General features: G+C 36.9%; 1 long non-coding RNA gene across 1 annotated transcript; it reads left to right on the top strand.

Annotated features, from left to right (window-relative positions):
• Positions 1-263: 263 nt before the first annotated feature.
• Positions 264-25,038, top strand: LOC122220184. The gene is made up of 5 exons (XR_006202711.1): positions 264-405; positions 19,147-19,229; positions 20,225-20,278; positions 21,613-21,711; positions 24,840-25,038. It is a non-coding gene; the product is annotated as an uncharacterized LOC122220184 (long non-coding RNA).

The following is a 25,038-nucleotide window of genomic DNA, read 5'->3' as shown; positions in this document are numbered from 1 at the left end:
AAGTGGACATTTCTTCCCATTACATTCTAAATTAAAATATTCTCCAGAGTACTACCATTACCTATCAAAAGATAATCACATCAGTTATAACTGATATTTTATATATTGTGTAATGTTAGCATTTTTCAAAAAACTTTTTTTTTTCTTAACGGGAACCCTAATTTGCACTGGTTTTAAAAAATGTGCAGAATACAGAATACATGAACACGTTTTTTCCTTTCTCTTTTTTCTTTTCTTTTCCTTTTTTTTCTTTTAACAGCACTGATTTACACAAGAAGCAAAATGCAAAACTGGAAGAGCAACAGCTACTAAGACCACCACCAAGGTGATGGGAAGGATTGAAACAGACCCTGCTCTCTCCAGGACTAGGTGTATTGGATACCATTTTTCACACAAAGTTCAGAGGTATACATTTCTTTTAAATTGTCATATCAAATAAGTAAATTGAACATAAGAAATAATTTATATTATGCAAGCTAAAATTAGCAATGGAATAGCAGTGTGATATTGCTTAGGATGGCAGGGAGCTAATGGAAAATATGGTAATGGATGTATCTTGACTGTCACTCCCAGTCTAAATTCAGTTTACTAAATAATCACAATAATAATTCCCTTTTGGTTTCTCACCACCAGCTTCTTCTCATGCTTTATTTTTGCATTGTTTCAAAATCATTGCTTCTATTTATAAAAATCTCAAATGTCATATTTACATGTGACCTAGAAGAAGGATCAGAATTCATCTCTAAAAGAGAAAGATAATTATCTATGATACGTTTCCAGCCTTTTCTTGATGAGATGTTGCATCGAACGATCACGTCTTTAGAGCGGGTACGCACAGCAGAAAGGCAAGGGAGGCAGAAAAGGAGCCGCAGATGATGCAGGGGAGGGGAAAAGGGCAAGGCTTTGTAAGAGCTCATTCCGAATTAACAAAGTAAGATGTCCAGATGTCTAGGCTCCAGATCTGCTTTTCTTATTGAGGAGAATCTCATGTTAAGTTGTTTTTAATGATGTAAAACTTTAAATTAAAACATTGTTCTTTTATTATGAGCTATAATATGTTGGTAAATTTAAAACTTAGGGTGTTCATTTGTAGATATTAAGTAGCATTATTTTCTAAGAGAGAAAAATAAGGGGAAGAATGATACATGCTTTGTTTTAAAAATAGATGTATTCTGAATTATGATTAGAAGTCAATTATTTGGAATCTAGTTTGGGGATAAAACTGTTTCTTTCAGAAATATATAGTAATTTTCTGCCTCAGCTGGTTAACATCATACTTATTTATTGATCACTCTTTATTGTTTACCTTTTTTCAACAAAGATGCCATCGTCTTCATATATGTCCTAATTTCAGAATCAGATATATGGATGGAATCTGAAGTCTCTTTGGTATCTATGTAAATGTCAGATGCTACTGATGTCCTTATCGTACTTAATGTTTGCAACAACCTATCAGGACAGATGGTATTAACTCCGTGGTATGGCCAAAGACACTGATACTCAGCGAATTCAACTAAAGTGTCTCTATAGGCAGCTAACACATGTTGGAGACACAATTTGAGCCTGGGTCTACCTAATTGTAACAACTCTCAATACAAGACATTCTCCCACGAATTTTCCCTGTTAAATTACGGCTTACCTTTGCCTTGATCCTATACTTATTGTTCTTTATTACTATAGCCAGTTTTAGAATTCATTCAAATCCTAGAATTTGTTTTCTTGAGGATTCTCCTCTTTGTAGTGAGTACTTGCTTGAAAATAGATGACACTTTTAAAACTTATGACTTTCTTATGCACACATTTGTATTTAATATTAATGTTTTCATTTAGATAAAATAATGCATATTTAAAATTTTGTTTTAATTTATGTTTATTTATAAATTCAATTTTTTAAATTTTTTTAATGATTATTTATTTTTGAGTGAGAGAGAGACAGAGTGTGAGTGGGGGAGGGGCAGAGAGAGAGGCAGACACAGAAGCTGAAGCAGGTTCCAGGCTCTGAGCTGTCAGCACAGAGCCCACCGCCAGCACAGAACCCGAAGCTGGGCTCAAACTCACGAACCGTGAGACCATGACGTGAGCTGAAGTTGGACACTTACCCGACTGAGCCACCCAGATGCCCAGTAAATTCTATTTTTATATTATATTATATTTTTAGTTTGTATTTTATTTATTTTTGGGGGGAGAGGCAACATGGATTCACATCAGTTTTGTGTGTGAACATTGATTAAACGCCCACGTGACAGGAATGTTCTTGGTGTCAGGGTTACAGAGTAACCATTGTCTCTGACCTCCAAAATCTAACAGGTCTAGGAGAGAAGATAGATATGTGGATAGTGGTATCTTAGATGGAGTCTATAACAGAGATTCTGATCAAAGAGGAAAAATGCATGGACTTGACCATCCAGGCCTGAGAGAAGAGATATCAAGAGTATACACAGGGCAACAAAGAATAGGAACCTTCATCAATCCAGTCAACTAAATTTATCAAGCACTTTCTATACGCCAAACACATCTTGGTGTTGGGAATAGCATAGTGCAATTGTTATTTCAAGCTTTCAGATCAGTGGAGGTTAGCTATGGCTTTGTATAGGCAAAGAAATATTCTATTGCTTTTTATTTACTTGCATTTACACCTCAGCCAGAGTGAGTACAGAACTAATGAATCTGCATTTGTTCACACCCTGGGAGAATATTTTGAGCTTGAACCAGTGTTGCTTTGACCTCTTTGGAGAATCCAGGGGAATTCCAGACCAAAGTGGAAAGGGTGGGTGGCGGTTAATACTTTCCCCTTGTCCAGGTTAGGGTCTTTCTAGGCTGAGGAAACAGAAGAGAGATTTTTATAACGTGGTTCAGGTTCAGAAAAGGAGAATCCATTTAGATAATGCTCAAGATAAGCTAGCCGGAAATTAAACCTGGCAATATGAGACGTCCATTTTTTTAGATTTTTCTTTTTATTCTTTTATATATTTTTGCCGGGGACTGGACTACCTCTCCTAATGCTGTCCCACTTCTCCTCCAGCAGTAAAAGAGCATAGGTCAGCGGGCTGTTATTGAAGAGGAGGCATGTAGGGGTGGGGGCATAAGGAAGAAGGTCAAGGAGAGATTTTGTCTGTTAAGGAATTGTAGCTGTGAATTTCTCTGAGGTGCATGGATAGGGGTGCTCTGCTGATATCAGTTTGATACCGAAATGAGACCTGATTTTATATTCTTCATGGCTGTGTGTGTGTGTGCACATGCATGCATATACATATGTATGGGTATTAGGTGCACTGGTGAAAGGAGAATCTTCTGATCTTCAATTACGGCAAATGTCTTCATGATTGGTCTTAGATAGAATTACTTTAACACCCTACTTTTCCTAAGATGGTCATAGGTATACATATTGTCCCAGTGAGTTTGCTAGGATGCTTATCACTGAAAAGGATCATGATTGGCTGATAAAGTAAAAAGGTCACCTTAATATTAAGGAGTAAGTAAAAGGTTCTACGTAGAATCAATGACTGGCTGCCACTGAAGTCTGATTTTTCTTAATCTTCAGTCACTCTCCCCACCTTGATAAATGGCACTGAACCAGTTCCTCAGGGTATCCCCTGGGTTCTGTTTATCAGGGAAATCTGAGGCGTTATCTCCCTCCAGCAGACAGCCAATTTGCCTGGATATGGTATGTGGGTCTGATATTCATCTCTGCTGCTCAAGAAAACATGTTTGACAGTTGGGGCAAGGGCCACACATTATTTGTCTTTGTGTTACCAGAGTTTAGCACTGATGCCAGGAAAGCATATAATATTTATGGGGAATGCCTTGATTTCCTTTTGCCATTAGGTGACCAGTGCTCTGGCTCCAGTGTCACCATGTGCCATCGAACCTGTCACCTTGTTCCGTAGTTGGAGTGGAAATATGAGCATTGCAGGCCCAACTCTAGGAACAAGTGGACAGGAAGGTGGGTGAGGGTTGGGAGCAGGGTACAGTTTCATTCAACAAGTCAGCAAAGGGACACGCTCATGCAAATCTGAGAGGGAGAGTCTTCTGCCAAAGGAAAATTGCACCAGATGGAATTAACTAAAGGAAAAAAATTATTCAAGACTATTGCAATAGGGAAGACAGATTGAATTCAACTCTGCTGAAATAAAAGGTAGGAGAGTTTTTTAAGGCTGAGGTAAGCTAATGGAAAAGTACCTGCAGGATTTTAGGAGGGAGCCTGGTCAAGGTGATTAGACCATCTGTGTTTGCTAATTGGCTTCTTCCTTCCCACATTGACTGAGAGATAAAGACACTCTCTTTCTTGATTATAACATCTCAAAGGGATGGCTCCCAGGATCTTGAGAACAATATTCTAGGGTTTTATAAGATTGACATCTCGGAAGGGAAGAAAAAGAATTTATAATTGCACATTTCTAAAGCAAATGCTTTAAGAAAAGGGAGGTTAGGGGCCTAGCTAGAGTCAGGGAGAAACCTGTTTAAAGTGTAGTCAAACTGAAGGAAATGTTAAGGCCATCTTGATCACCCTCTACTCTCTGAACAATTGCATCCCACTTAAAAGCTACAGGACCAGAGGGGATGGATGAATATGTGTGGACACCAAGGTTTGAGGTTCAGGTGAAGACAGAGGGCTCAGAAAAATGAAGGGGATCAGAAAATTCCACCCCAGCGTTCCACTTTGGCATGTAGATTATTTTAAGCTGAAAACTCAGGAAAAGTTCTTAACCTGTCCCTTAACTACCTAAAAGAATAGGAGCCCTGTACCAGGAAGAGAGCTATTACCAAAGAAAATGTTTTATACCCAGGAAACTTATCTACTTGGTATAACAAACATTTGTTTCCCAAACATTTGCTATTCAAACCTTTCTGTGATTGTCATCCTCCTCTTTGAAACTCCAGTCCCCCACCCCATTCTTCACAGCTCAGGATGGTATATAAGCCCCAAACTCCCTTTGAGTGTCATGCCTTTGTAGGGCTCCCGTATTTGCATCATTAGATTTGTTTTTCTCCTGTTTCTCTATTTTATGTCAATTTGATTATTAGGTAAGCCAAGGAATCTAGGAGGGAGGAAGGGAAAATTTTCCACCCCTACACAACATTCTGACATTGAGCAGTCCAGGGGGGGAAGAGAGCTACTGGAGGGCTGTCTCTATTTTAGAGATGATTTTGGCCTCCTAGTCTGCATATTCTTTGATGCACAAAGAAGCATCCTCATAGGTCACAGAAAAGGGGAGACAACTAAAAAGGTCATAGATGAGACACTGGGTTATGTGGGTACAAAGGTAGGGGACTCAGCAAAGGCTTAGCAAGGACAAAGGGAATTGTCAATTTGTAGTTAAGTTAGATCCCTCAGAAGAGATTGGCTCATCAGCCTGTCTTCTTTAGGAATGCCACATGGAGTAAAACTTTGTTTTCCTTTTCTAGTACCAGCTGCATCAGTAGCACCTGGAAACTTGAGAGAAAAATATTTTCTCAGGCCCCATCCCGGACCTGATGAATCAGAAACTTTGAGGCAGAGGCCCAGCAATCTGATCCAACAGAGCCTTCAAGTGATTCTGATGCGCTCTCAAGTTTGCAAATAACTAGATGACAAATGTAATGATTTCAGGTCCATTTTTACCCTTTGGTATATTTTGATAATTGATCATGGGGAAGAATGTAAAAAGAACTCATTTTAGGCCTGGAGCTATTGTCGGAACTGATTATTATGTATGGAAGCCTCCAACTGAGCAGCCTTTGACAAAGGGATTGATAACAATTAACTCTAAGCACCAGTGATTAACCTTAAGTAGCCTAGGCTGCTCCCCCAGGAGCCACAATTTACTCAGAGTCTAAGGAGAAGTTGTAGCTAGTTAGCATGCAGATTCGTCCAAGCACAAACATTTTTTCTGTTTCTAAGATTCTATTGTAGTTTCTGTCACTTGTGTTACTTTTTCTTTTTCAGTGTAAGTACGAAGCCCAGAGGAAGGTCACAGGAAAATCAGCTGTAATGAATCCCTACTAGAGTTTGGCACTTACGTAACACACCTTATTAACAGAAGAGGCAACTGACTCTCAAAATGACCCCAGATAAATAAGCACAAACAAAAAATTTTGTCTAACTTCAGAGCTCATGCCAACAATTGAGGGAACAGAGTAGAATTGAAACTGTCTCCGTCTCCCAACAGAATAATAATTCCATGTGAGACCAAGGGGAGCCCTAGTCAAATCACAGAACCTGTAGTATTTCTCAGCATCTTTTTCTGGCTTAAATAAAATTATAAAGGGGCACCTGGATGGCTCGATTGGTTAAGCATCCAACTCTTGATTTTGGTTCAGGTCATGGTCTCACAGTTCCTGAGATGGAGCTCTGCGTCAGGGGCCCACTAACACCACAGAGGCTGTTTGTAATTCTCTCTCTCTCTCTCTCTCTCTCTCTCTCTCTCTCTCTCTCTTCTCTGCCCCTCCCTGTTAGTGCATGGGCTTGAGCTCTCTCTCTCTCTCTCTCTCTCACACACACACACAAAGTAAATGAATAAACTTTAAACAAAAATAGAATAAAAATAAAATTATTATTTCACAATTATTGAGTGCTTCCTATGTGTCAGACACACTACTAAATATTACACATAAAAACTTAACAAATCTTTACAATACACGTGGAAGGTAAATTCAGACATTATTACTGTTAGCCTCAAATTTACTACTGAAGTTACTAAAGCAACAAGTGGTATAATGACTTCTTCCTGGTCATCCAGAAAATTATGGTGGGAACTGGGATGTAAATCTAGACATCCTGCCTCCTGAGTGCTCTTGCTATTGGTGATACCTCCTTCCAGAACTCTTTCCTCACATAACCTGACATTGCAGAGTTTCCTTAAGCAACAATGCCCAGGGCTCCCTAGAGGACTAATTCTTCAGGGTTTGTCTCTTCCTCAAGAATCCATGGGACATTCCCCCAAAATGCATCTCTTCTTTCCCTTTCACAAGCTGCTTGTGACCTTCAGATAGAAACAACACAACACAACACACACACACACACACACACACACAAAAGGACCTCTTTGTCCCAACATCCTCTCATAATCTGAGTGTCACCATGTGATGCTACACCTAACTGATCCTCTCTGGGAACTGGCATCATTCATACAAAAATCTTGTCTTTCTCTCTTTTCAAGATACACTCTTCTTTTCCTAGAAAGGGATTAATTGGTAGTCTTCATAATTGAATGGCTGAGAACAATTTAGTCTAGGGACAGCCATCTGTTCCCAAACATCTGATCCTTTCTCCTTCATGTCTTAATCCCTAGTGAGAAAAAGTTCATGAAGATTCCGACCAGGTGTTCACAGGAAGAAGAGTGTATGTCAGCAGCTTGTGCCCTAGGGAAAAATACATAGATTTTGCCTTATTATTTCTGGGAGACCTAACATCACTTTTTCAGCAAGAATGTCCTTTTATTATAATTAGCTCAGTTTCACACCCAGAAATAAAAACACTCATGGGGAGTGGGGGAGAGGACAGGTGTACTTGACTGGGCTAATGAGAAGATTTGGGATAGGATAGCTGTGGGAGGTTTATTCTGATTATGGGAATATCAGAATAATAGCCATCAGATCAAACCCTCATTGGATATATGAGGCTATGGGATGGGGAGATAGGGAGAAAAGCACTCAAATCATAGAATTTAATCATAGCATTTTCATGGAAAATGTCATTTTGATATTGATAGTAATAAAGAGTACATAATGGAAATTAAGACATGATTATAAATTGTTGTGACTTGCTAAAAATAGCACCTATTACTTAGTTCTACTGTGTTTTAAATATGTGTTCTATGTTTGCTCGTAACCATCTCTTTTTACTTTATAATTAGGTATGAAAAATATTTCTGTCACTTGACATTCTGAGGACTATTTAGGAGTGCAGGATTTAATGCTGGTTGCATAAAGATATTGCAACCTGAGGCAAGTCAATAGCTGAGTATAATCATTTGTTATATAATGCTCAAATTTGTGTGTGTGTGTGTGTGTATAGTTTTGATTTCAGCTTTAATATGTGTCTGTTTTAATCATATCACTACATAAATAAAATATGTGGTGCAGGGGCATATAGAATCTTAGCTTCAAATGTTGTCTTATTGACATATCAAAATAGATATTATTAAAAATTAATTTATTTTAGATAAATTTTTAATTATGTCCATGAAGACATACAGTCAGTTAAGGCTATAGGATCAAAGGACACACAGAGATTCTTAAAGAATTTAAGCAGATTATGAAAGCAAGTTATACAATAGTATAGGAAGTTTAGTCTCATTAGAGCTAATTTGGTCATTAAATAAAATTTCGTATTTGAATTAAAATAATCTGAAGCATTAACACAGTAACCAAATTTAAAAAAAAAATGTTAATGTTACATGTAAAGTTTGAGAAATTTGAAACACGTACTTCCAAATATCAGAAGGTTTCTTCAACAGATCGAATTGAGGCTGAGGGGCTAAAAAGGCTGAGGATCAAGTCTGAAATCTCATTTCTGGATGTTTATATTTAACTGATTATATGATTGCATCTTTGCTCTGCTGTGGTTCCCACTGCTTGTAAACAAATAGGGCCTCTGGGACACCCACTGTCACCTAAAAATTAATTCACATTAAATATAATTTTAAGGTATTGTTATGCACATGATAATAAACATAAGAACTACTTGCCCAATAATCCCACCACCAGTGATCAATCTATCTTCAAACAGATGGGTAGTGACAAATTAGGTGAAATGGAGGAATCATGGCAAGATCCTGGGAAATGCAGACAGATGTTTACAGTACAATGACTGTGATCACATTCCACTTACACATTCATAGAATGCTGGTGCCTTCTGCTGCAAAGGGATATTTATTTTGTGAAAAGGGTTTTAATGTCTATATGAGTGTAATCAACAGTTCCCTCAGCATTAGAAAAGCTCGCTTGTTGCCAATTGAAGCATCTCACTCCTACTATAAATGTGTGTGTCTATAGGAGAGAGATGTAGCACATGTTTCATGCTCAGCCCTGACCCATAGGTGCCATATAATTCGGGTTTGGGATTTTTTTCAATTTAATTTCCTATTAGGCTATCAAGAGGCCTATCAAATATATAGTATATATACATATATATATATATTATATATATCATTTCATATTTGTATATATAATATTATATACATAAACACATACATATATTTACACATATATACATGCATACATACATACATATATACATTGAGCCTGAAGAAGAAAGCAAAAGTGATGTGACTCTAATATTCGTCCTGTATATTAGTTTCTTGGCGCTAGAATACCAAATGACTGCAAACTGGGAGGCTCAAAACAACACAAATGTTTTTTCTCACAGTTCTGGAGGTCATAAGTCTGAAGTCAAAGTGTTGGCAGGGCAGGGCTCCCATGTGAATCAGTAGGAGAGAATTTGTCCCCTGCCTTGCCAGCTTCTGGTGGCTACAGGCATTCCTTGGCTTGTGGTCACATCACTCCAATCTCTGCCTCTGTAATCATGTTGTTTTTTCTTTCCTCTCATCTCCCATGTCTTTCTGTCTCAAAACTCCCTCTTATAAGATAACATGTGAGTGCATTTACAGCCCACTAGGATAATCCAGTACGAGCACCCTTTCATTTTTTCATTCCTTTTGACATAGAAGGTAACATTTACTCTTTTTTGGTCAAATAAGCTAATATTCACAGGTTCCAGGGATCAGAACATGAACACATCTTTTTGAGGGCCATTATTTGGCCCACAACATCAGTTATAATCAATATAATTATGTTACTTCAATTATCCTGTTGATAAGGTCACATATTCCGTTAGGCTAAAAATTGCTATCCTTACCATGTTAACATAATTTCCACATAGCCATTTTTTACATCCATCATTTATTTTACACTTAGTGTGCTTATGAAACTTACACCATGGATTTAATTTTCACCTAGTTTTCTTTCTTCTCTCATTCTAGAAGAACCACTTCTAATCCGAAGTTGGTAAATGGGAATAATCAGAGAGGGAGAGCCACATGTATTCTGAATGGCCAAGCAGAATTGAACTCAAAGGGAATTAAGGCAGTTGCAAAGTCACATAAAAATATAGGAGCTGGCAGTTCAAACTCAGACTTTAAAAAAAGAGAGAGAAAGAGAGAGATTCAGATAAAAATACCCTAGTGAAAAGCACATGTTTAAAAGTACAGGTTTATTCTAGGGAGTGAATGACACTACACCCCATGAAATCACTCACCCAGATTGCTTCCTTCCTAGCTTTGCACATGCTCCCATGGCAGCATTTGTGTCTCATACTGTGTTCCATTCCTCCTTGGTGTTTTCCAGGATTGTGATATCAGTAATTGCTATTGCTTCCCCATTGCAAACTGGAGGAAGGACATTTCTTTCATTTATGACTATATATCAAAATGATGGTTGATATTTCAACTTGTAGCCATGATACACAGAGAGCCAAAGCACACTGTGTGCTTTGAAAACCTCCCAAAGGCAATCAGATTTACAAAATGCTTTAATCCATATGCTATGACTTTATATCGGAAGTGTGGAAGGGGAGACATCTGGAAAAGGATATCAGAGAATCCCAAGCACAGTATATACTCATCATGGCACATGAACCAAAAAGAATTAATCTAGAACACATTCTTGTACACACAGATATGAGGATGTGCAAATTAAACAGAGCCAAATCCTACATCTTGAAGCAATCTCTTGGCTGTGCCTCCTTCCTAAGCACCTTTTCTGGTTATCTCATTTCACTTGTTGTGAAACCTTTGGAAGAAGTTGTTTACCTAGGTTGATGACTCTTTATCTAACTCCTAGCAGTCTGGTACTCACCCCAATTTCCACTGAAACCATTTCATCAATCATGCATATATTTGTTCAACAAATATCTTGTGCTAGACTGTATGCTAAGTGCTAGTATACACTGGTGAGAAAAACAGATAGATGATCTCTACCCTCATTGGGCTTATAGTCTACCATAGCCATTCAAGTGTTTTGGTTTTAAATATTGAGGACCCCAGTGAATCTTTGTTATGTGAATTATACTTACCAACATTTACTGAACTAGAATTTAAAACGTACATTTTACAATATGGTCATGGATTGGATTAAGGTAATGGTAGTGGAAATAGGGCTTTAAAACATATGTTGAACGTATAATTCCTACAGATGATGGATTGGGTGTGTTGAGGTTGACCTCCAGATGACATTGATAACAAAATGATTAGAGGTACTTTATACTGAAATATAAATGAGGAGTACAGGAATAAGTTTGGGAGGTAAATCAAGAGTTTTATTTTGGGTATGTTAAGTTTAAAATATATTGTGAGACATTCAAGTGGAGCTGTCAAGCAAGAAAAGTCTGGAGCTGCAAAGAAGGATCCAGACTGGAGAGATTAAAATGTCCTGCCTAGAAAATGGAGGTCCACATACTGTGTGTGTGTGTGTGTATGTGTGTGTGAGCGTGCGTGTAAATCAAATGAAGATACTGTTAAATATAATGTTATCTCCTACTACTGTGACAAGGATATACCGTCATTATGACAAAATATAAAAGTATATAAAACTGTAATTTTTAAATTAGTAGAAGCTAGCAAAGATATGAAAGATAAGTGACAGTAAACAAATACATAAAATAACTGAATTTAATTATTATTGTGCATGTCTGGATATTCCATTGAAGGCTCAACAACTTTTGAATTAATAATATAATGAAAATATATGGACTTAATAAATTAATACATAATTTTTCCATTAAGTTTATTTTTGGCTATAGCACTAATTATTGTAATAAGATACTTAATATATGTGTGTTCTATTGTTAGTAATGCCAAATTACACTAGGTTTCTTATGTTATTTTATTTTATTTTTTTTTTCTTAAATTCAATCAGAAGAAACCTCAATTGGGTGATATTGTAGCAACTGGAATTCATAAATGAACCATGAAATTGACATATCATGTTAAAATTATTAGCACAGAAAATATTACTATACACATACACACATTGTGGCTGCCTATGGCATGATTTTGCCACTTCTTAATATAGTATCTAGTTCCATATATTATCCCTTAATCCCTTCTTTTTTCAATATTTTAATGCTTGGATATTAGGGAGAAAACCAGAATTAGTGGTTTATAGGGTTCAAATAATGGCTCATTGTGTTCCAATATCTCTTCAGTCAAAATTACACCCTATCAATAAATGGATAGAAAATAGTCCTTCAGAAATTAAGTTTGGACTCACTTGTTTATGAAACTTTTTCCTTATAGTCATGCAAATCCTTTTATTTTCTGATTCTTATTTCCATATCTTTTTTTTGGGAATGCCATTTTTGTCGTGTTCCTGCATGCACCTTATTTTACTCTAGGAAAAAAAATAATTTTTACTTATTTTAAAGGTAAAATAATCACTCTTACCTCTCTTTTCTGCTAAGTCTTTGTTAACATTATTAATAGTAAGCAATAGATCCTATTCCAAACTATAACCTGTTAACATAAATTGAGAATTAATTTTATTTCCTCTCAAAGACCCTGATTGACTATAGGACGATCTTCTATTCTTTAGTTTCTTAGTCCTTGTAATAACTTGTATACAGTACATCTGATAGCTTTGGTAGCACTGGTCAACCACTCAATTAACTGAGAGCAATTATCAGGTTATATTTAGTATGTATTTTAGCAAAATACTCCATCTTTTCAGAGATTGTGAGAGTTTTTCTAAGGTATTTGATATTTTGGTGCAGTTGAGACCATACATGGCATGAAGAATCCTTAAGGTTTTTCACCAAAATGCAGTTTCTTACCCTTTAAAAAAAAAAACAAACAAAACTACGTTAATACTATTACAATATACTTGTCTTTGGCAGTATTTTAAATTATATAAGCTGATCTTTTTTAAATGTTTTTTTTTTTGAGACAGAGAGAGAGAGAGAGAGAGAGAGAGAATATGAGTGGGGGAAGGGCAGAAGGAGAGGGAGACACAGAATCTGTAGCAGGCTTCAGGCTCCGAGCTGTTAGTACAGAGCCTGATGCAGGGCTCGAACTCACAAATCATGAGATCATCACCTGAGCAGATGTCGAACACTTAACCAACTGAGCCCCACAGGCACCCCTAAAACTGACCTTTAAGTATACTTTCAACCTATTGAATATTTAATAAGTATAACACTTTGACATTCCTATCATTCAATGATAATATAGTCACCAGCTCATTTTATCCTCAATACTTCTTTTTTTTTAATTTTTAAAAATGTTTATTTATGTATGTTGAAAGAGACAGAGAGAGAGAGAGAGAGAGAGAGAGAGAAAATGTGAGCAGGGGAGGGCCAGAGAGAGAGGGAGAGAGAATCCCAAGTAGGCTGTGCACTGTCAATGCAGAGGCCAACACAGGACTCGAACCCACAAACAATGAGATCATGACCTGAGCAGAGAGAGATCAAGAGCTTGATGCTCAGCCAACTGAGCCACCCAGGCACCCCTACTTCTTTTTTATTTTTGTAAGTCTTATTTATTTTTATTTTGAAAGTGAGAGCACAACTGTGGGAAGGGCAGAGAGAATCCCAAGCAGGCTCCACAATGACAGCACAGAGCCCCATGCAGGGATCAAACCTACAAACTGTGAGATCATGACCTGAGCCAAAATCAGTTGCTTAACTGACTGAACCACCCAGGCACCCCTATCCTCAATACTTCTATGCTTGAAATTCTCCAACAATTTTCCATTGCCTAATGGCTAATGCCTGGAAGTCCTCTTTGCTTCCACAAGGTCTTTATGATTTCATTTTGTCCTATTTCCCAGTTTATGGGTCATTGATATTGGCAGTTCATTGGGCTAGGTGATCATAATATTTCTTTCTAATGCTAAAATGATATAATTTCACCTCCCTGGAATAGAATTGAGGGTCAGGACTGATGGGGAAATGGTAATTGAAGTTTTAGCTAACTTACATAATTTCAGTCTTCCTGTATGTGAAAGGTTTTATCTTAGGTGCTGCGGAGCTTACACTAAGATGTTGAGCTGTTATCTCTATCCACTGAGGGACATGGGAAGCCTAGAATGTTATTGGAAAGCTGTAAATGGTCACTTGATCATGATTTTTTAAAAAGATAGTTTGGTGTTAACCCCTGGTATACTCATAATTGGTTATTTGGGGAATATTTTGTAAAATAGGAATATTCAGATGACATCATAACTACAACATGAACAAGTATGTCAGACTAAAACTCATTCCATTTTTTCTATTTATTAAAATTATTTGCCTGGTAAAGATGTCTAACTTTTTTTGAAAATAATCACATAGACTTTCATTTATTAAAATATTTTTAAAAAACAATTTAATCTGGATAAGGTCATATTACTAGTTAATAATAAAGTTGGAGTCAGAATCTATTTAGATTCATGGCTCAGTAATCTTTCCCAATATCATGTTTATTACTGCACTTAGATATTATGGTGGTTTTAACAGATGTCTATAACTTCTTTGAAGTCCCTGCCATCAAAAGATGAAAAACAGAAAATGTGCTCAAGGAATTAAATGATACAGCTGAAGAGATTTCCAGGTAGAGTGCTTAAGGTGCCATTGAGCTTCTTCTAGTTTTTCTATAGTAAAATGTAAGGGGGGAGAGAAAAGATAAAGAAAAACAAAGAGATAAAGAGAGAGAGAAAAGGATGGAAGGAAGGAGGGAAGGAAAGGAGGGAGGGAAAGAAGGAAGGAAGGAAGGAAGGAAGGAAGGAAGGAAGGAAGGCTTCAATATAAAGGGGCCTGGCCTTTCTGTGTTCAAAAATAAAATAGTTTCTTATTCCCAGACCCTCCAGATTGCAAAAGATGCTATAATTAAATAACAGCTTCCAGGCAAAGATCAAATCTAGGGCACTCTCAGAGAAACATGGTCTAAAGATAAAACCAAGGATGTAACTATAAATCCCTTTGTTAAGACCTCAGAAAGATTTAAGGGGGTGCCATATAGACCCTTTCAAATAGACAAAAGGCCCTCTAAGCATCTTGAGAGAACTGTCTCCACAGCAGTGTCCCAGGGAACTTGAAGTATAGAAGGCTTCGTCTTAAAGAAATTTGTTGAAGGGGTGGGTAGCTTTCGTCTAAGGATTTTTTTTTAATTGTATCCACTTGAACTGAAAGAGGCAGAGACATTACGACGTGAAGAGTCTTTTGGGTTCTGGAACTAGTATGGGCAGTAAGAAGGCTAAGGAAAGTAATCAGCTGCAAACACCAGCCATATTTCATGTAAAAAGAAGGATGACTCAGAGGGTGGAATCAAGAGCCCCGAGGGCAGCACTAAAACCTTTTGAGAACTGTTTCCAGAAATTGGGACTAGCAACATGTGCCTGACTAGAATCTGCCAGAAGTCTCATGTCACCATACCTGATAAAGATAATGAAATCTTAGACTTCAAGTGTGAGCCCAATGCTGTAGAGCCTTTGGAAGGCCTTATGGAGGGATGAGGTATTTTTCATGATGAGGAAATGTAAGTAATCTGTGGCGCACAGAAGAAGGACTATGGTAGCTTTAAAACATGTCCATATTCCTCCCATAAAAAAAATTGAGGCTATTTCCTCTCTCCTGGAATAGGGGAGGCTGTCTTAGGTACTTTCTTCTGATGAATAGAACATGGCATGATACGCACTACATGAGTAGGAGGCTAGGTTCGAAAAAGCACCACAGTTGTGATTGAGCTCTCTTGGGATGCTCCTCTTTGAAATCATCCTTTGTGTCATATGTCAGGAGACAGGTGAGACCCTGTGGACAGGCCACATTTAGGAGTTCTGGCCAACAGCCCTAGCCAGTGTTGCAATCAACAGCCATATTCAGTCTCCAGATTTGTGACAGATTAGGCCTTCATTTAATTCCAGTCTTCCAGCCAATCCCAGCTGACTTCAAAAGGAACAGACGCAGAAGCTTATCCAAGTTACAGATTCAGGAGCAAAATACATGTCGTCTCAAGCCAAGTTTTAGGATGTCTGTGACATAGCATCAGATAACTAGAATAGACACTAAAATTTAAGTTTATTAGTAAAAAGGTAGAGAAGTTATTATATAGTTCATGCAAAAAAACATGGGGGCAAGCACATTAGGTATAACTATATATTATAATTTTATTAATTATTTTCTTGTTTCCCCAAAGTTTAGATGCTTAAGGGTAAAGCCTAGGTCTTTTTTGCCACTGATCCTCTACACTAAACAGTTCCTGGAGCATTACAGCTATTAGATCAAAGTCTTTGCTCTTAGGAGCATACATTCTACTAAGAGAAAGAATATAAACAAATAAACAAATAAAGAGGGAGGGCGGGAGGGGGGAAGGAAGAAAGGAAGGTGGGGAGAAAGGAGGGAGGAAAGATCATCTTTCCTGATAAATATCTATGATATTTATGATATCTATTCATATCATATTCATAGCTATGATAAATAGCTATGAAGACAATTACGAAGCTTGACTTGATAAAGAGTGGCTGGTTGTAGTAACAGCACCAGCTCTGCAGATGGTTTTCATTCAACCTCAAGTTGAAAAACAAGTATGTGTAATGAAGAATCATTGATAGTTTTTAATTCTACCTCTTGACCAAAAATTACAGATGGAAAAGCAGACATCATTCAGCTAAATATCCAAGACGTTCATCATCTCCAGGGAATGTAAAGGGCACTCCTCTTTTCTCAGCAAATGCCTCCTCTATCTATGGCCAGTTTGAACCCAGCCCCATGTGGCTGAATCTGAGTTCTGGCCTCACTGATCATTACTCCACAGCTCCTCTCCAGCTCACAGGACAATGAGGAAACATTAGAACCAGGAATCACCTAGAACCTGGATCAGAGAAGGCCTAGCCTGGGCTAGGATTTGGGAGGTAGGAAGCTGGTCCATTAGGCATTGAGTGTTTGTATCTGCTTTTCTAGAACTTCACACATCAGCCTTTGCCTATCTTGTTGCCATAGTGCACAATTAGGAAGAGCAAAAGTCACAGAGAGCAGGGATAGCAGCCTGAGAGCAACCTATGTCCTCAAAGTGCAGAAAGGAGTCTTAATCTGATGCATGAGTCAACAGAGTAACGTGGCTGTTCACGAATAGTTAATTCAATCAGAGAGTTTGTTTGTATACTACAGTGCCCCCCCACAAAAAGGAGAGTCAGTAACCTCAGTCTATTGCTTATCTGACCACTTTGAGGGAGATTTATTAAACTGTAAGTGCCACAGTCTAAAAAATCATGGATATGTTGCTGAGAAGCATGGAAGTATGATTCAAAACCCCATCTTATCAGGAATAGTTAATATTTAGGCTGGAGAAGGGAACTTTGTAGAAAGTTTGAAGGATAAAATGTGCCTTAAAATATGTTAAACATAGTTATAAGCTACAGCAGAGGTCAGCAAACTATAGCCCTTGGGCCAAAACTGACCTGCCATCTGTTTGTGTAAACAAAGTTTCATTGGAACAAAGCCACGTTCATTCATGTTGTGTATTGTCTATGGCTGCTTTCTCCCTACAACAGCAGAGTTGAGTAATTGTGACAGGGACCATATGGCCTAGAAGGCCTAAAATTTCAAATGTCTGACCCTTTAGAGAAAAAATAATTGCATTTGTACACTAGGGTGATATAAGCATAAACCTAGAAGCAACGGATAAAAGTTACGAGTGAAAGTTATGAGTGAATTTTTTGCCAAATAAAATAAGCTTCCTGGTAATTAGAGCTATCCAAATATGAGATGGGCTGCCACATATAAAAGGGAGTTCTACAACGCAAAATGTATCTAAGACCTAGCTAGATGACATGTAGAGTATGCTTATGCTGATAGATTTTTATAACCTTTAAATTCTTTTCCACCTCTTTCTATAGTCAGTTATTTACCAGGTCTTTTAATAATTTTTGTTTTGTTTTGTTTTGTTTTGTTTTGTTTTTTGGTGTGTGTTGTGTGTGTGTGTGTGTGTGTGTGTGTGTGTGTGCTTTATTTTTTTCCCAAAGGTCTTGTTAATCCATGTGCTTCTGTCTATTCCCACATTTTCTGTTATTGGCCAGTCTTTTTTTCACATCAGCCAACAATTTATATCCTAATTAGTATCTTTGCTCTGGTTTCTCCCATTTAACTATTTTCTACCAATTCTAATGTTTTGGATAAATATTCCTGTGTAGTACTTTGCCTTTGAAACCTATCAAAAAATGACCAGTGTGTTTGCACTATGCCTGTAGGGTAATATCCAGACTTCTCAGACTGCTATTCAAGCCTTTTCACCCTTTGGCCCTTACCACATTTCCAGATGTTACCATCTATACTCTCCTCCGTAGATTCCGAGATGAAAAGAAACGAAGGAATTACACATTCCCAAATATTTGTACATATTTTTGCCTTGAATTTTTTTCATGTCTTTACACCAGCTTGATTTCAAACTTTTCCAAAAAGTTCCTCTGAATCCTTAGAGTTCTTTCTTCACCACGAATCTGGCACTTCGCGTGTATGATATTTGTATGGCCGTTCACTTTGAGGTGGGGGGTACTCACCTCAGATGGATGTTTTTAGTCCTTTTTTGGAATGGAAGTTCTTAGTCCCATCCGTGGATTGGAGGCTCTTGATTGAATACATGAAGTAGAGGTTCTTGGTCCTCTGCTGTTTCATGTTCAGGGTGTCACCCTATCCACAGAAGATGACAGAGTGCCTTCTAAAAAAGAAAGCACCAAATTCATAACATTTTTTTGCAGGATTTTGTCCTTTCTGACCCCTGTGGAAAACTTTATCACATAAGGAAATTAAGAATTAGAATACTCCCTCCCCTTATTTTCCCGGCTGTAACATTCATTAGTTGCTTGACTGTGAGCAATTAGTTTAGCCTCTTCATGCTTATGTTTTCCCATTTGTAAAACAGAAATAATAATATGTAGCTTATAGGAATATTGTGAAGCACAATTAATGTTTGTAAAGTGCTTTTTAACAACTTCAAGGTCATATAAATGTAAAATAGCCTTAATTAAAAATTTAAAAATATGTATGCATAATGATTCACTTAATAAACACGGAAAGAACTATTTATATGAATTTACATGTATGAATCTGGTTTGCAATATTAACAATTTGTTTTAACTTGGAAATAGACTTTGCTCATTTTTGACATTTTGCATTTGCATTTTGATATCTCCTCCTAACAGTGACGCTTCTATGATTCACGTGGGTCAGTGGTTCTCAACACTGGTTGCTGCACATTAGTGTGTGTTTCGCAAGTATGCTGCTGGTGAGTTTTAGAACACGCTGATGGCCAGAATTCACCAAATTAAACAAACTCTCTGGAGATAGGGAGCCCAGGCATGAGTATTTTTAAAGAAACTTCTCAGGTTATTCTAATATGTAGTCAAGATTGAGAATGACTAATGTCTGTCTCAATGTGTATGTACATTATCATAAGATCTGCTTGATGAAAATATTCATCTATAATGTATTTAAATATATTTTGATTGACACTTTGAACCGCATGATGAGTTTGTACTAAAAGATTTCAAAATTCCCTTTTGGCTACAAGGCTCAATGAATCTATGATGCCCTTTTTGAATTTGTCAGATGGAATAGCAAAGAACCGTGTTAATGATACTCAACTATTACTTATTGAAGGAATAGGGGTGTTTACTCTTGCCTCTGCATACTTCTATTTGTCTATTTGTACACAGATATAAATTTATATGTAAAAGCATATGTCATGAGGCACATAATATGGCTCACAATTATATTGGTTTTACATGAGAAATACCATTTTGTAAATCACTATTTCCATTTTTTAAATGCAAGTCGATTTTCAGTTGTCATTAATTGCTACATCTTCATTCTTGGCTATTAATACATGGTGAAGGGATGCATTTGATTTTAAAATAAGGCCTTGAATATATAATTAGGCAGGTGAAATTTATTACAAATAATTATATTTATGTATGAAAACTCTATCATATAATTTTCTAGTCTGATATTCCATTTTCAAGTAGATTTTAGACAGTTGGTTTTAGGCTTTATGTTCAGATGAACTTGAGTTAGATATAGGTACTGGTGTGTGTGTGTGTGTGTGTGTGTGTGTGTGTGTGTGAATAAGATAGATAGATCTTTGAAAGTCTGTAACTTTGTTCAATTAATGAATTTTAAGAATTCTTTTCACAATTCTTTGATGCAAAAAGAGGTTAAGAATCTAACTAGAATATGGCCATGTTTAAATCGGTTACTAGCTTTTCAAATTACATTTCAAAGGGGATTGAAATGTGAATTCTGATGATGAAAAATGAAGCTCTTGTCCATCCTGGGGTAAGTACATTCATTTTGAGAGCTTCATTTTATATATATATATATATATATATATATATATATATATATATATATATATGGCTCTTTTGTTCCTAAGGCAGGAAAACTTACCTTTCTCCTTTTGATGGCACAATATCTCTTTTCTTTCGTTTTTTTTGTTTTAATACATGATTTAAAAATTCAAAGTTTCTAGCTGGAAGTGTACAGTATTTTAACAAAATACTTTCGGAATGATCACAGATCATGCTCACAGTTCCTAATTATTCATCATGACATTTAAAACCAATCCACTTGTCTTGATAGGGGTAGCATATATTGTGATGTTCATATTTGCTAGAGATGACATTTTTCTCCCTTTGTTACATTCTGTTAACAACCTGTCCAGTACAGCATAATTTTTGCTTTGATACCAATTAAGCAAATTGCAATACAGCTATAATCCAATTGCTGATGAATGATGTGAAACCATAGTTTATCATAATACAGTGATATAAGACACAACAAAAAAGGACAAATGGGCTGCAACAGTGCAGATAATATTTGCTGAACTACTTACATGATTAATGTTCTTATAATGTTTGCATTCTTATTGTCCTACATCATTTGTATGTTTTTAACTTTTTTTCCCTGAATAAAACAACCTTGATGTTGTACAATGAAAAGTAAAATATCTCAAAAAAACCATTACTCTAGGACAATAAAACAGTACCCTAGTATTGCCTATATCACAAACAGATCGCTCCTAAAATAATTTGATTCTAGCTTAGTTTAGGTTTAAAGACACTAAAATGGTAGAATTTTCTTTCTTTAGAATAACAGAAACTGACCTCATATTTTCTTCCACTAAATAATTGGATTTACTTCAAACAAACCTACGATACTTTGCTTTCGTGTGAAGCCAATGAAACAGTCCATTAAGTATGAATAATACTGCATCCTAGTAAACAGGTAATTATACCCTCTTAACAGTGCTTTATTATTAAAAGTCAAAAAGGAATATTTTGAAGCAATGATAGCTAGAGTTTGATTCATAAAGCCGTGTCAGCTGACTTTTTGTTACTTTTTTACTCTTCATCAGCCCCACACAGAAAGCTGTCAACTGTGTGTTTTGTCCCTACAACTGTTCATGGGTTTATTGTGATTTAGTATTCTTGGAATGTTATCTTAAGATACAGATTTTCTCTGTGACAGTTACTTACTTAGAATTTACTGTCTGGAATTAATAATGGGTGAAAGTTTTAAGACCTCTTAATGCTCTAGTTCCAGGCTGTTAAATTTACATCTTTTTGGTTGTATTTCTTATAATTTTGTTCAGTTCTTCTATCACATTGCAGGTAGTTCTCGAATTACGTGTTGTACAAAGCCATACATGTTTCTGAATGTCATAATGTTTCGCAGAACTGAATTGGTGATATCTTTATGCACTAAAGCAGGTATTATTTTTTAATTGATCTCAAATATAATAAATGTCATATACATTTGCTAGTGTCTAAGAGCTTTCAATCCCACTGTATTTTGAAAGACTCCAAAATGTTCCTGGACTTTTCAGCATCCTTTGCCCCTCTTTTTCTTTCTTGTGACTACACTGATTTTTGATACTCGTAGAACAAGAAGTCTGTTTAGTGTGAGAACGTAAATCCCTTTCCAGACGCCACTCTGAAAAGAAGGCTAGATTTGCTCCCTGGAAAGTAAGCATTACCTACTTCATGCCAAAGAAATGACAGTTATGGGAAAGACAGGCTGGATATGATATGGATTTGGCTATATTTCATTCCCACAAATGCAATACTTACAAATATGAAGAACTGACGACGTCGACAAACCCTTCCATGTTAAAGGATGCTACACAGCTTTGGCCTGCTGAGAGACAATAGCAGCGAGAACAATCTGGCATTGAGCAACCAGAATGGAGTGGTTCTTTATAAGCAAAGGCACTGACCATGATTCAAAAAGGCAGAGTTGCAAACTGTGCCAGGTTCTGCAGAGAGTAGCTATAGCTCTAAACCCAAGCATAAAATTTCCCTGAATGCTACATGGGATGGGCCATTGGTCAGTTCAGTTAAACCTCAAGCATATCTATGATCAATTCCTTTAAAAGGGGAATTGTTAACTGTTGAAATCGGGGACCTACCCGAGAAGCATACAGTCCACGTGTTTGAAACCTGACATTGGCAGATGAAGATTAGAACTCGGGCATGCTTCACTCAGTAATATTTTTTAGAATGCATGCTATAAACACAAAATCATGCAGTGCTATAAACACAGAAAGATTTCTTCACATCATGTTTACTGTGATTTGTTTTAACCTAGAGCAGACAACAAAATCCTTTAACAGTACCTCAATAAGTATTTTTTGAATACGTACTATATGCCGAGCAACCAAATCCTTCTTAGATTTGGGATATGAACATCAAGTGACCAGGTTTTTAGATACTCTTCTGCTGCTTTCCCAAATCTACTTCAAATCTACCTTTTCTTTTTTTGGGTTTCTGGTTCCTAAACTAGGCAGTGAAATAGTTAAAGTAGATGACTTCTAAGGGGAGATTTCAGGCAAAAATTCTGGAGTTCTGTTCTGTTTACAACTATTCACTGATAACTGTGCCCTTATTTATACTGTATATAATTTTGGATTTTTTTAGGTGTCAAGTTTGCTTGAATGTATAAAATCTCCCTTTTAGAGGATTGATTGTAGCAATATCTGGTGAGACTGTGGGCAGTAGCACATAAATATTTGGTGTGCATTTGGAGAGACACTAGATACTTATATACATGTCAGTCTATAACTATATCCTCGATGGAGATGAAATCGCAGCTTGTCAGACTTCCAAGGTCAGGTGTTGAAAACATAATAGGAAGAATTCTAAGCAGGCAGTCTTATCCAAAGTGGACTTGTCTGCAATATCTACAAGAAAAATATAAAAGAAAATGTTTTGAGAGGGTAATACTTAGTTATAATGCTAAATGTGCACATAATTAAACTGCTCAGTGTTTTAGGCTTCATGTGTAGATAATACACAGAGATGTATAGAGCTAAGACAAGCTGTGGTGAAGAGCTAACAAAGGTAAAAAAAAGAACATAAGAAAATTATTTAGCACACATCAGAATGATTTGCAAGCACATGGGCTAAATATTTATTCAGTTTGGTTAGGGCTTTTTCAGACTGTACATGAATTTGAATTGTACATTCAGCCTTTCTATGTTTAGTAAATGCTACTTGAAATGAATTAAGACAATCAAAATTGGTCACATTAGAAACTGGAAATACTCTACAAGCCCCCCTCCCCTAGCATCTCTATATAGAAATGAAGAAGTCCCAGAAGAGATAACTAAAGGAAATTCTGGCAGCTCACAGACAATCCTAATTTAATGGGGTAAAGACCACAGGCAAGAGTATATTGCAGTGAGCGCTGTGTATATGTTAGGTACTCTTCTAGGCCTAGAGGTAGAACAGCGTCTAAGACAACCAAGGTTCCTGCTATTGTGGAATTTACAACATGGTGGAAGAAGGGAAGCAGGTGATAAACAAAAAAGAAAACAGGAAGAAGATATATTTTATTGATGGTTATTATGCAGAAAAATATAATTGGGAAATGTGCCAGATTGAAAAAAAAAGGGCGACTTAAGACCAAGTGGTCAGGGGGGTTCTTTACAAGAAGATACAGATCAAGCTGAGATATCATGACAAGAGAAGCTGAAGGAAGAACATTCAGAGGATGTGAAAATCAGGATGAAGAATATTTCAGGGAAGAAACCATGAAAAGACTCAGGGTAGAAATGAGCTTTTTATATTCTAGGACTAAAAGAAAGGCCAGGTGTGGCTGGAGTTTGAGAGACAAGGGAAGGGGGTGTGAAATGAAGAAAGGAATATGGGCACAAATCATATTAGGATCAAAATATTGGTAAAGAATTCAGATTTTATTCTATCATTAATAAGCAGGAAAGGGTTTTAATGCAGGGGGAAGTGAGAAGATCCAGTTAAGGGCAGAAAACTGGCTCCTGTGTAAGGGTTTGGGGATGGTGGCAGTTGGGGGCCACTTCAGGGCCAGAGTGGAAGAAAGGAGACCAGCTAGGAGATGATGGCGATTTACACACGGATCATTTAGAAGAAATGAGGAGTAGGATTTGGGAGATGGTCTGGATGAGTCTCGGCCATCCTAGTTGACTGGATGAGTGCACTGAGGTCAAGAGCAATCAAAGAAAGCTAAGTTGTGTCTTGAACATTACAGTTTTCTACGCTCCCTCCAAACAGCTTTGGTGTTCCACAATGTGTCCGCTGTAGCTCATAATTTGCCAACTTCATCTACTTGCTTACTGTCTTCATCTTTCTGTACTCACCCCTTTATGCTTCTGCTGGCTTTTCAACTAACAGCTATCCACTGTGTCCAAAGGTTCTCCACTATGTCCCTATCTAGCTCTGCACAGGAATGAGCCCATTTATTTTCTCTAAGGAAGCCCACTGTTTCAAAGAGAAAGCACTGATTTACTGATTGAATTAAAGCAGGAAGGCCGTGATCCTAGGAATCAGCATTCTAATCTGTCTCCTGAATCTCTCCCTTTCAGTCGTCTCTAAGGGAAATGAAAGGAAAAACCCAAACCTGCAATAAAGAGAATAGCAGATAAGGTCATTCATTTTTGCTCCCTATAGTGGATAGCAAAATATACTAGACACATAATGGGAAACAAATGAAAATGTAAATGCTGTATATATTTTATGAAACATACTCGGTAATGAATTGATCATTTATATTAAGCTATAGAA

Source organism: Panthera leo, chromosome B2 (assembly GCF_018350215.1).
Source record: "Panthera leo isolate Ple1 chromosome B2, P.leo_Ple1_pat1.1, whole genome shotgun sequence".
Lineage (NCBI taxonomy): Eukaryota > Metazoa > Chordata > Mammalia > Carnivora > Felidae > Panthera > Panthera leo.
Note: the sequence above shows the minus strand (reverse complement) of the source record. Positions and strands in the feature narration are given on the sequence as shown.